General features: G+C 51.7%; 1 protein-coding gene and 1 long non-coding RNA gene across 6 annotated transcripts in view; one reads left to right on the top strand and one right to left on the bottom strand.

The window, feature by feature from the left end:
- CTBP2 (C-terminal binding protein 2) overlaps positions 1-12,611 on the bottom strand; it is a 159,264-nt gene that overhangs the window by 114,610 nt on the left and 32,043 nt on the right. The window lies entirely within an intron of this gene.
- LOC146397126 (uncharacterized) lies at positions 1,633-11,579 on the top strand. Its single transcript, XR_014827144.1, has 2 exons — positions 1,633-1,775; positions 6,880-11,579. It is a non-coding gene; the product is annotated as an uncharacterized LOC146397126 (long non-coding RNA).

Raw genomic sequence — 12,611 nt, forward strand, 5'->3', positions numbered from 1 at the left:
AGCTGGGTCGAAGTTTTAAAAAATGTGAAAAAGCCCAACCGCCAAGATTTCAGAACTCTCGTGTTCACATGTAAGGACAGCCAGGGGAAAACTGGAAGCGACCTCTTGGAACTCGGCCACTTTCTTAAGGAAAACAAAATAGGATACTGTCCCAGTGTTGTCTCAGATGTCGTCAATTAATGCGTCCGTTCCTCTGCTGTCTCCCAGCCCTTTGTTACGGTACCTACAGCGGATCTGAGCTGGGCCAGGGGACCAGGGGCAGCCGAGCCTCACGGAGCCTTAGCTGGCTCCAGTCCTCGGGGGCAGGGCTTCGTGCTCAGGAGCACCAGTGACGGGGAAATAAACACGGACAGGAGGATGCCAGATTGGGGCGGGGGGCGGGGGGGGGGATGCCTGGAAACAACTGGAAGAGCGAACACAGCAACCAAATCAATAAACGCGCGCTGTACATCAGGCCTGACGCAAGCCAAGTTTCAAAAGGAAAAAAAAAAGTAGATCCATGAGCAGCAACCCACGCACACAATGACGTCTGGCTGTGAGTTCAAGCTGTGTTCCCATACCCCAAACTGCCCTGCTACCCATGGAGGTGAAGACAGCTGGTCCAGGCAGTCTGGCCCCCACTCCCAGAGGCCTGGCCGGGCATCCATCCACATGTCAGACAAGCTGGGAGGCCACCCTGCTAACTCTGAAATGCCCGGAGGAGGGGAAGGAGGCCTGGCCTGGGGCAGGGGAGGGGAGGGGAGTGACCCCGTAAAAACCAATCCAGCTCCAGCTCGACAGGAAGCCTGGCCACTGAGGTCTCAGCCTCACGTTATCAGGCAGTGGTGGTGGAAACCCACAAGGCAAAAAATGACACCTGTAGGTGGCCATGTGTGGTTCCAAACAGTCACTGAACCAGAAAGCTACCAGCATAGCCTCTACGAGGCCCTGGAACCTGCCATGCGGGAAGAGAGACTTGGGCTGGCCTCAGAACAGAGCCTGCGAGCAGTAACCATGAACCAGTAAGGATTTTTTTTTTTTTTTTTTTTTTAAAGTATAGCTGATTTACAGTGTTGTGCCAATTCCTGCTGTACGGCAAAGTGACCCAGACGTAGATACATAATACATTCCCTTTCTTAGAGCATCACCCACCATGGTCTGTCCTGAGACTACAGCTCCCTGTGCTGTACAGCAGGACCGCACCGCTTGCCCTGACTAATGTCACATTACAGCTACCGACCCCAAACTCCCAGTCCATCCCTCCCCTCCCCAGGACGGCACCTTGAAAAAAATGTCCTGGCCTCAGTTTTTTCCCTGGTAGAGCAGAGGGTTCAGGAGAAAAAAAGGCGTTGCCTAGATCCCTTTTCATCAGGCACCTCGCTGACATCCCTCCAACAAGGGGCCCGGGGTCAGACAGTAAGCAGACAGAAGCTCAGGACAGTTACAGAAACCTAGACACTGACAACCTTTTTTTTTTTTTTTGGCCACCCTGCGGCATATGGAGTTCCCAGGCCAGGGATCAGATCCAAGCTGCAGTTGCAACCTAAGCAGCAGGTGCAGCAGTGCTGGATCCTTAACTCACTGTGCCAGGCCGAGGATTGAACCCAGCTCTCCAAAGACACTGCCACAGCAGGAATTCCTAGGCTGACCATCTTTTTTCTTTTTTGTCTTTTTAGGGCCACACTCGCGGCATATGGAGGTTTCCAGGCTAAAGATCCAATCACAGCTGTGGCCGCCGGCCCACACCACAACCACAGCAACATAGGATCTGAGCCGCATCTGCGACCTACACCACAGTTCACGGCAGTGTGGGATCCTTAACCCACTGAGCGAGGCCAGGGATTGAACCTGCGTCCTCATGGTTACTAGTGGAGTTCATTAGCTGCTGAACCACGACGGGAACTCCCTAAGCTGACAGTAACACAAAATTCATGCAAGACAAGAAGACAAACACCCCCCCCCCATGGCCCTGGGCACATTTTCTGCAAAGTTAGGTTTCAATCCACACCTCGGGTTCTTCCCCTAGGGACTAATGAGGGGAGGAATCAAGATTTACATAAAACAAGTCATCCGAGATGCACCCCTCCCCCCTCCCCCAAAAATCACTGGGCTGTTTCTCCTGATCCGCCACAGAGATATAGGAATAGCTATCGTGTTATACCCATGTATATTATGATACCTGTATCCCAACAGATTTCTTTAGTTTCAAAAATTCAAAAACATTTCACAACTTCAGGAAAACACAAGATTAAATGGAAAACCCAACAAAACTCAAGGCTCCAAAATTCTTAAAACGTTCTTGAAACAGTGATGTCTGTTTTCTAGTATATACATCTATGCATGAGACAGAAAATACACCTGAAGCAGTAAAGTTATTTTTCCATGCCAAGATATATGATCATTTTGAAAACATGTCTTTCAGGTCATAAAATGTATGCATTGTTTTCATTTTCTTCATAGCTTTCTCTATTTCTCTATTTTCTGCAAAAGGCAGATTTCCTACAGTGAACATATATGTATATATATATATATATATTTTTTTTTTTGCCTCACCCACAGCATGTGGAAATTGCTGGGCTAGGGATGGAACCTGAGCCACAGCAGCCACCCAAGTAGCTGCAGTAACACCACGGGATCCTTAACCCATGGTGCCGTAAGAGAACTCCAAATGCACAGTGAATTTATACAGAGTGGGCTTCTACATCAGAAGAGGGAGCTGAAGCTGGGAACGCTGACAAGGAGATGCTGCCTTGGTCCCGGGCCCAGCACCCCCACAGAGTGGCTCTATTTAGGATCTACGACCTTAAGTAACAACTGCCAGCACCAAAAGTTCTCAAGAACAGTTTGGAAGGAAAGTTGATATCTGTCCCCCCCCCCACTGAAACCTCATGTGAGTTTAATCCAGAAACAGGGTGTCTCCTTCTCAGGGATACCCATGCGTCAACCTGAATCCCAGTGGCCAATCAACCTGGGAGAACCCCAGAGGGGCGGGGGCACCAATGCAGAGGGAACCCTTGGCCCTGGTGGGGAGCTAAGGAGCTCAGAACTCAGCCTCGCCCAGGGCTTGCAGGCAAAGGACCAGCACGGCAGTACGGCAGGGGAAAGGCAAGGCTGCAGCCAAGTTCTTGGCCACAGATTAAACTGCAGATAGTGAGCAGAGAGAAGTGTGAGTCTGGGTCTATAAAACTTAAGAGAACCAAACGGCCATGTCCACAAGCCCTGAAAAATTATTCACAAGAGTGACAGGCTTCAGATAAGAACCCTACTGACCAATGGACAACGTACGGAATACTGAGCAGGGCAGGAAAGCTGAGTGAAATTAATTTGGCTGCAACAGACCCTTGCTCAACCACCTGCACCCCTCCCCCTGACCCTGCATCCACTGTCCAAGGCTTCAGCTGCTTTGCCAGGTTTGTGATGGGTTTAGCTGATTGCCTCCATGTGAGCAGGGACAGAGTAGGGTTTTTATCTTGCAGAACTGGGAGACGGACCAACAGTGAAAAGCACTGGAATGAGTGGCCCTAGAAAAGCGCCCTCACCCCGAGTTCGGCTTCTTCACTGGGAACCTAGGATGTGGGCATTCTTTCCTGGGCTATGGGGTTACCTGTGATGCGGCAGGTAAAGTGCTCAGCCCTCACATGTTTAAAACATCTGGTTCAGGAGTTCCCATCATGGCTCAGTGGTTAGCGAATCCGACTAGAAACCATGAGGTTGTGGGTTTGATCCCCGGCCTTGCTCTGTGGGCTAAGGATCCAGCGTTGCTGTGAGCTGTGGTGTGGGTCGCAGACGACAGCTCCAATTAGACCCCAGCCTGGGAACCTCCATATGCCATTGGTGCGGCCCTAAAAAGACAAAAAAAAAAAAAACCGTTCACAAATATGTGTCAACAATTCTATTGTTTTAACAAAAGTGTTCCTAATGCAACTAGGGGAATTCAAGAATTCAGAGTCCTGGGAAGAAAGAAAGGCCTAAAGGAAATTCAGTTCGGTTTTTATTTCAAACTATGTTTATTCAAACCTGAACATTAGGCTTCAGGGGAGATTTAAGCTTAAAATGAAGGAATCACTGCCATCAAATGGAACGGCAGCTATTCTGCAGCAAAGAAGAGACTTAACTTTCCAAAATCCATTTACAGGGCTGGGCTTGTTACAGAGAACCGTACAGAGCATACGGATGTGAGTGGAGACTCCAAAAATCTAACAACGTAAATTCATGGGTCCAATAGATTTTTTTCCTCTAGAAGCAACAAATTCCAGTCTTGGGAGTTCCTGCCATGGCTCAGTGGCTCAGTGGTAACAAACCCAACTAGCATCCATGAGGATCAGGGTTCGATCCCTGGCCTCACTCAGTGGGTCAAGGATCCGGAGTTGCTGTGAGCTGTGGTGTAGGTCACAGTTAGGCTTGGATGTAGCGTGGCTGTGAGCTGTCATGTAGGCTGGCACTGCAGCTCCGATTTGACCCCTCACCTGGGAACTTCCATAGGCTGTGGGTGCGGCGCTAAAAAGCAAAAAAAAAAAAAAAAAAAAGCCAAAATAAAAGCCAAAAAAAAAAAACAAAGGTGAAGAGGGCTCTTCCACTGGTTCCCCAAACAGCCACACCATCGTGGCACAAACTTCTTCATACATCGTCCCCCGGACGCTGGCTGAGAAGCGGAGTGTGATGCTTGCTCATCCTGACATCAGAGTCTTCGGGCCCCTCCTGGGCCTCCACGACCGGCTTCCTCTTAGCAGTGTTCCAGTCTGAGACGAGGTCGCAAACCTCTGGGATGGGCTAGGCCTCACCACGAAAGGAACAACCTGGTGACACTACAAGCTGAACAAATTTCAAAGGGAACTGTGCTGAGCGAAAACACCCCATCCCCAAAGGCTACATATGATCTGATTCCATTTCTCTGAGGTTCCTTTTAGGGCCACACCCGTGACCTATGGAAGTTCCCATATGCCGGGTCAAGAATCGGAGCTGTAGTCACCAGCCTACACCACAGCCACAGCAACACGGGATCCGTAACCCACTGAGCGAGGCCAGGGATCAAACCTGCGTCCTCATGGTAAGCAGTCAGATTCGTTTCCGCTGAGCCACCACGGGACCTCCGTTTCTCTAAGATTCTTAAGGGACAGAATTACAGAGATGGAGAACAGATTGCCGGTTGTCAGGGGAGCAGACAGGACACTCCAACTCTAGAACTTTCCCTGGTGAGCTGGGTCTAGGAAGCCAGTCCTGTCTCCAACCATGTCCGCTGGCCTTGAACTGTCTGGACCCCCTGAAGTGGGAACAGGTGAGAAGGGCAACAGGTGAGAGCCTTGGGGAACAGAACTGTTGTGTATCTTGATTGTGGTGGGACGTACTGGAATCCACACGGGACACAACAGCTAGGAGTGAAAACACGCCCAAATGAATCCAAGAAACACTGGGAATCAGCACAGTGTCTGTGGATTGTATCAATATCAACTTCTGGGTCATGTTACTGTCACTATTGTTTTGCAAGATGTTACCAGTTGGGGGAGAGCAGGTCTCGTTGCTCTTAGCGCTGCACATCAAAGTCAAAATAACAAGTTTAATTACAAACATAACAAGCAGGTTTGTCCCATATGGGGGTCTGTCTGTTTAGTTTGGCTCAAGGTGACCGATAAATAAACAGGGCAGTTCCTTGCTTGGGCGGATTGGTGTTTACCCCGGAGCCCAGCCTGTTGACAAGATTCGAGCCCTGAGCTGGGATCAGCCCTGGAGCCTGTCCCGCCTCTCGAGAGCCTGAACCCTGACCTTCTCCGCTGGAGTTGGCAGAGATGCTTACGACGTAAGTTCTTTCCTGGGAAAGGGCACAATGGGTGTCTCTCTCCCAGCTGCTGCCAGATGCCCAGGGCTCCCCAGGTCACTTCTGCCAGAACAGCCCCGGAGAGGACGAGAGAAAACCGGCCCCCAGGGCTGGTGCGTGTGGGCCAGTGGGCACAGGGGCAGGGAAGCCCAGGCTCCCTGACCCCGCCTGGCTAAATCGAAACTCGAGGCAGCAGGCTGCAACAGGCCAAGACTGTCCCTAGCTGACACACACACACACACACACACACACACACACACGGCTGGTTGTATGTCGGGCTGGCCGCTGTCCAACACCTAGCTCACTCAGAGAAAGTTCTGGAGCTGGAGTGTCCTAGTGGGGCCCCAGGGCCAGTGAGCCACTTGCCTGAGCGGACCCACAGCTACACCCCTGCTTTTCCAGCAGCCTCGGGGCCTTGCTAGCACTGCTGAATTCCACCCCAGCCTTTTGTGACAAAACTTAACCACACTGTATCAGCCTCGAGGTCGCTTGTGGCATTCTGTGTCTGTCCTCCGAGCTCCCATCACCTCCCTTTCAGGGAGAGCTGGCACCGTCAATCCTAGCACTCCCAGGTCCCTCCCCGCAGAGTCAAAGAATCCAGATGGAGACAATTACAGGAGCAGGATGCGGAGATTGCCGAGTACCTTTTATTGTCTTCAGGGTCACACGCCTTTCAATCCGTTCCCCGGGAGTGGGAGTGTATCCTCGAGTCCTCCCAGAGACAAGAACCAAGGTACCTCCCTCTCCCCAAAATGTGCCATTAGCTACAAGTGTACCGAAGAAAAGCACTTACATTATAATACTATTTTTTTTCCAGATTCCATCAACCCTTCAAGAGCCCGTTCACTCAAAAAGCTAACCTGCTTTCAAATCACCAACGTCACCCGCTTCAAAGCTGATAAAGAAATAACCAGCGGCTCTTCCACGGGAATAAAAAAATTACATTCTACATAAATTAAATATATAATTTGATTAAACATGTTTATGTCTTTGTGATGACATTTAAAATAGAAGTAATCATTTTCTTTCTTAAAAGAAAAACTCTTTCAAATATAATTCGAAGCTGTCAAACCTACCTCCCGCTACAGATCTTTTAAATGTCACGTACCTTCCAAAGGGGATGGCAGTTTCCTTTTAAATATGCAATTCCAAACAGTGCGTTCTGAATCAAGCCCGCATTAAAATATACCGCTGGCATTTATCCTGATTAAGCAGAGCCCTCGCCCCTGGCTCCTGATGGATCTGCTCAGGGGCCCAGCACCCAGCACCCAGCCTCGCTCATGCAACTCCAGTGAATGCCTCCCGGCTGGATACAGAGCACAGGGCCCAGCACCAAGTCACACCCCTGAAATGCCCGAAGAGGGCAAAGGTATGCTCTCCTGAGTCCTCCAGTTTCCCTCCCGGATATCTTGCTGAACTCTGTGTAACCCAATTTCCGCCCAGCATCCATGGCCCAATCGCAAGACAGTGTTAATCAGATGCAAAGAAAACTCCAAACTCATTCTCCCAAGTCAATGACCTACATATTCAATTGCTTATTCTCCGACTCTGTAGCAAACACCATGCTATATTTAAACACAGAGCGCGGATCTATCTTTCTTCTGAGATACAGATGAGCCTCATACTCTAAGCCTCCTGTTCTTCTCAACTTGCGAAGGGCCAGCCTTGTCAGCATCAACTGTTCAGGCAACTCCAAAGAGAGAGGGATGGTCCCTGCTGTCATTATTTTCATCAGGTTCCAGCGGTCATTTCTGGAAAAAGTAATGGTAAATAGCATCTCTACTGGAATGTAAGCAGAGCGAAGCCTGCCTCCGCAGCACCGGGCAAAGAGCAAGGCTCACAAAGAAAACAGACCAAATGACTTCAAGTCAGTTAAGCGTGAGTATCGACCATGTCGCATACCAAGCGCCCAAAGGGGATGGATGCAAACGCTGCCGCCTCCTAACTGCTCGACCTCAGGATGAGAGAGGGACACTGAATGATCTTGGAGGCAGCAGAGACGACAACAAAAGGGGGAGAAAGCTCTCCGAGTCTGTTCCAAGACCAGGGCAGGGCGGGGAGACACACACATACACACTGGTGAGACCATCTTGCATCTCACCAAAATGCGATGACATGTGGGAAGTCGGACACACACACACACACCTGTGTTGGAAGAGGAGCCTCAGAACATCTCAAGAAGCATCAAGGCAGTGGGCCGGGAGACCAAACAGCAGATGCCCGACCCAGCCCAACACTGTACCAGCTACCTTCTTTCTGGGAAAGGGAGCTGCACTTGGGGGGAGGGGGTGGGAAGGACAGGCCAGGACCAGGGAGGGGCCAGGACCTGCACAACTGGGACAGTACAGGGCAGCAGCAGCCGGGGAGGGGACCGCGGTGGGTGAGTACACTTCACAACCAAAGCCCAGATCCCGGCCAGAGGTGGGAGACCTCAGCTGCAGACACCCTCCTGCCTTATCCAGCTGTGTGGCCGCAGGCAGATCACTCTGCCCCTAGGACACCCACCTCATGGGGACAGGAGAGGAATGCTACCCGGAGAGGGTTCTGCTGCTCAAGTTCTAATTTCATTTAAAACAGGCACTTGAGCCAATTAAAACCAATTCTCGCGCCACTGGGACGTGAAAGGAACAGGAGCGTAGAGAGAGGGGGTTACGAAGGGATCTTCTTTTTGTCTTGGACGCGGGTGCACCCCCCCTTGGGTGGCGGGCTCCACCCCCACTGCGTGGATGCGAAGGGCCCGTCCACACCACCCCTGAGCCCGGACCCCGCACACCGACCTGTACACCATGGACGCACCCAAGTGTGTGGGGGCCAGGCCCATTACTCTGCCAAGTGACGTGCTTGTTTCTTCTTAGCCGCCCTGGCCCTCTGCTTGGTTCCTGTACCTCCAGCCTCTCCTAAGAGGGGGTCCTTCCTGACATGAGTGCATGTCAGTGCCCACATGCTCCCACCCCCCCAGGCCTGGGATCCACAGAAGTGACCAGCTTAGCCTCTCCCGCCACAGAAGTAACGAGCCCAGTCTCCCCGCATCCCCACCATAGATGCTCCTGGCTCCAGTGCTGCTATCAAGCTTATCGAGCCCCATATATACACATATAGCTATACACACACACACACACACACACACACACACACACACACACACACACGCATCCAAAAAAGCTGCTGTGGACACTCCTGAGGGTCAAAGCCAGCGGCCCTTTCTCAGCTGCCATCCATCTTCCCGGCTGTACCACCCACACTGCACCAACCCAGAGGCAGATCCGGAGAGGAGACCTAACCTTGTCTTCGAGGCGTTCCCACAGAAACAAGAACAGCAGGTTAAGGGCTAGAGAGGCAGACATGGGAGACGCAGGACTGCAACTCGGCCCAAACGCCCAGACCAGCTTCTGCTGCACCTCACCCCCTGCCTTCTAGATACTTCCTCTCAGCCCACGCACCCCTTAAACTCAGCCCACCCACAAGCATGGGCACCACTGCTTTATCCCGAGTCCCTGACTCCAACCGAACCCAGCCCCTCCGTCTGCCCACCTCCACATCCCAGAGGCCAGCAAGGAGCCCCAGTGTTACTCCTGGACATCAGTTCCTGGCAGGAAGGAAAGACAACTCCAGCCTCGGTCTCTTCACCTATCCAACACCCATCAAAAGCCCCGCCGAGATGAATACTTTGGGAAAGAAGGACCCCGTCCAACGCAACTGGCCTTGTCCTTGAAGCACGTTAAAATCCACCCCCGATCAAATGATACCCTTAGGAGGGCCCCTCGTGGAATGGCTTTTCCCCAAAAGCCCTCGACATGGTGCTCCGGACTCTCCCGGGGCGCCCAGGAAATGGCTGTGGGATGCCAGGGCTGACACCTGTCGCCAGGCCTTGGGATGGTGGAAGAAGTCTATCCCTCACGACCCCTGGAAGGCAGCCTTTCTCTTTAGGATCCGCTCAGGGACACACGCGGTCTTTCTAAACTCCGACAGAGAAAGAGAGCTGTTCACAGCCGACTGTCCCGAAGCTTGTGGTTGCTCCACCTTCTTAAAAAAAAAAAAAATCCACCTGGCCCTTCCCTCATGTCATCTCCTCTTACAGCATCCTTCGAGTGCCTAAGTACTTTCTTCAAAGAGACAAGATATAAGTAAAATGGAATCCACTCGGGAGGACACTTTTTAGGGTCTGCTAACTCACGTCTCAAAGGCATCGGCCCTAAAGAGACGTGGAGAAGCTGGCGGCAGCCTCCCCAAGGCCAGTGGGGCCAGCACACCCAGACCACTGGGTTCTTGGATGGCCCAGCTCACGGGGCAGCCGACCTGCAGGTAGCTGCGTACCCGCTCAGCCAGTGTCCCCACAATGAAACAAACTAGAAGTGCATGCGCTGGTTTGCAGTGGGCTCCAAATCCTGCCAACCATGAAGGCACAAACATGGGCCCAGATGTAAAAAGAAAACGCCAGGGACCAAAGCGCTTGACCCTCATGCCTCGCTGGAGAGCACAGCATTTGGGGGAAAGTGGAGGGAAAGAGGAGGCAGGGCCCAGAAAAATCAAGAATGGTTCTGAATATCGAGGGAAAGCCAAGAGAAGCAAACAGCCCACCTCTAAACGAAATAAAAATTGTTGCCGTTCCCAGAGCTGGTCACTTTACAGCCCTCCCCTGCCCCGGCAGCAGAGCAAATGGTGCGTCTGTCCTGCTGAGGAGAGAGCAGGGGCGGGGAGGGTGAGCCCCGCTGGACTACCCTCCAAAGCAGAAAGCCGACATTCTGCTCAGCGGTTTAAAAACCAGCTCCATCCTCCACACTGGACTGGTAGCAGTGTAAAGTCTCGGACTGCTTTATAACACTAAACATACAACGATTCTATGACCCAGCAATTCCATTTCTAGGATCTGACCCAAGAGAAATGAAAACATATGTTCCCAAAAAGCCACGTACAAGAACGGGTCGCTGCAGCTTCATCCCGAAAGCTGGGAACAGCCCAAGTGTCCATCAGCAGACGAATGGGTAACCCTACCGGTGGAAGATTCTGGAAGTGAACTTCTACCCAGCAAGTCACAAGGAACAAGCAACTGACTGAGGCTAAAACGCTGAAAATCTCAAACATATTATGGCGAATTTTAAAAGCTCTTGCCAAAACACATAAGTGCTACAATACACATGTATGTGGTATTGCACCTGTACATACATGTATGTATGTGTATATACGTCTATTAAACGCTAGAACATGAAAAGTTAATCATGTGTGGGGTGGGGAGTGGCTGAGATGATCAGAGACAGGAATGGGAACTGCTCAGAAAGGGCCATGAGGGAACTTTCTAGAATGACTGGGACGTTCTAGATCTCGATAGAACCACGATACACAGGTATGTGCACCTGTCAAAACAACTTAACCGGCATGCCTAATATCCATGCATTTCCTTTTACCGCACATCCCCACTTACACCCCCCAGCACCCTCCCAAGTTCTACCTCCAAAGGAAAAAAGCCTAAAGCAACCGCAGCAAGTCAATGTCAGGAACGAGATGCGTGCTGAAGGCCTCGGGGATGGAGCCGACCAAGGTCTAAAGGCCACTGAGAAACCCTGCCAAGTACAGCTGGACTGACGGGGCAGCTTAAGAACCCAACTAGTATCCGTGAGGACGCAGGTATGACTTGCTCAGTGGGTTAAGGACCTGGTGTTGTCACAAGCCGTGGTCTAAGTCGCAGATGCAGCTGGGATCTGGTGTGGCTGTGGTGTAGGGTGGCAGCAGCATTACACCCCTAGCCTGGGAACTTCCATATGCCGCAGGTGCGGACCTAAAAATAAATAAATACATAAATAACGACTGGTGGGCAATCAGAATGAGGACCACAGAAACACCTGCGAGGCTGGTGTCACCTCCCCACCAAGAGCTGAAATCCCAGGAGCCCAAGGGAATAATCACTCCAAACCAAAATGTGGGTACAGCGTGTGTCCAGGTAAGGTCCACTCTCTGCGAGCAAATCTAGGAATTCAAGGAGGCCCGGGACATGCTAAGGACATCCCTGCCCCGTCAGAATAACCCCCAGGGTGGCCACATTGTAGCCTGCAGGTTTCAGTGCTTGGAGGCAGGTGAAAAGAACCCCCATGAGCAGCCTTTTGACCACAAACAGCTCCCCAAGAGCAAACGGATGACACGGGCCCCTCTGGAAACATGCAGCCAAACGCCATGTGACTTTGAACACGGTTGTTGTTGGATGCTGTGTCCTAGAAAAGTTGGACTTCCCGGTCCCCGGCTGTTCCCAGCGCAGCTCACACACGGGCTATGCCTACCAGCCTCTCTTATCACCCAAGAGGCTTTTAAAGTACTGAGTACAGAAAACACACGCACCCTCCCCGTTAAACATCGAGCCCATGGAGGCTGCAGAAGGTCAACACGGCATCCACTCCAGTTTCCTCACTGATGCTTCACCCAGACGGCAGGGAGGCCACGATAAAAGCACACTGAAGAGTCACTGTGCTAGAAGGTGAGAGCAACAGAACCATAACCTTTTTAAAATTTTTTAGAAAATTTTTGGCCCCCCCCGCAGCCTATGAAGCTCCTGGGCCAGGGATCAGATCTGAGCTGCAGTGGTGACCTGAACTGCAGCGCTAGCAACACTGAATCCTTAACCCACTGTGCTGGGCCAGAGAGCGAACCCACATCCCAGCACTCCCAAGATACCACTGATCCTGGAGTTCTCTTGCGGCTCAGCAGAAACGAATCCAACTAGTATCCATGCGGACGCGTGTTCGATCCCTGGCCTTGCTCAGGGGGTTAAGGATCCAGTGTTGCCGTCAGCTGTGGTGTAGGTCGCAGACACGGCTTGGATCCTGTGTGGCTG

This window comes from Sus scrofa, chromosome 14, assembly GCF_054392235.1.
Source record: "Sus scrofa isolate SSC_HxYL_T2T_F1_AM1 chromosome 14, Sscrofa_HxYL_maternal_Yorkshire_Landrace_v2.0, whole genome shotgun sequence".
In the NCBI taxonomy this organism is placed as follows: domain Eukaryota; kingdom Metazoa; phylum Chordata; class Mammalia; order Artiodactyla; family Suidae; genus Sus; species Sus scrofa.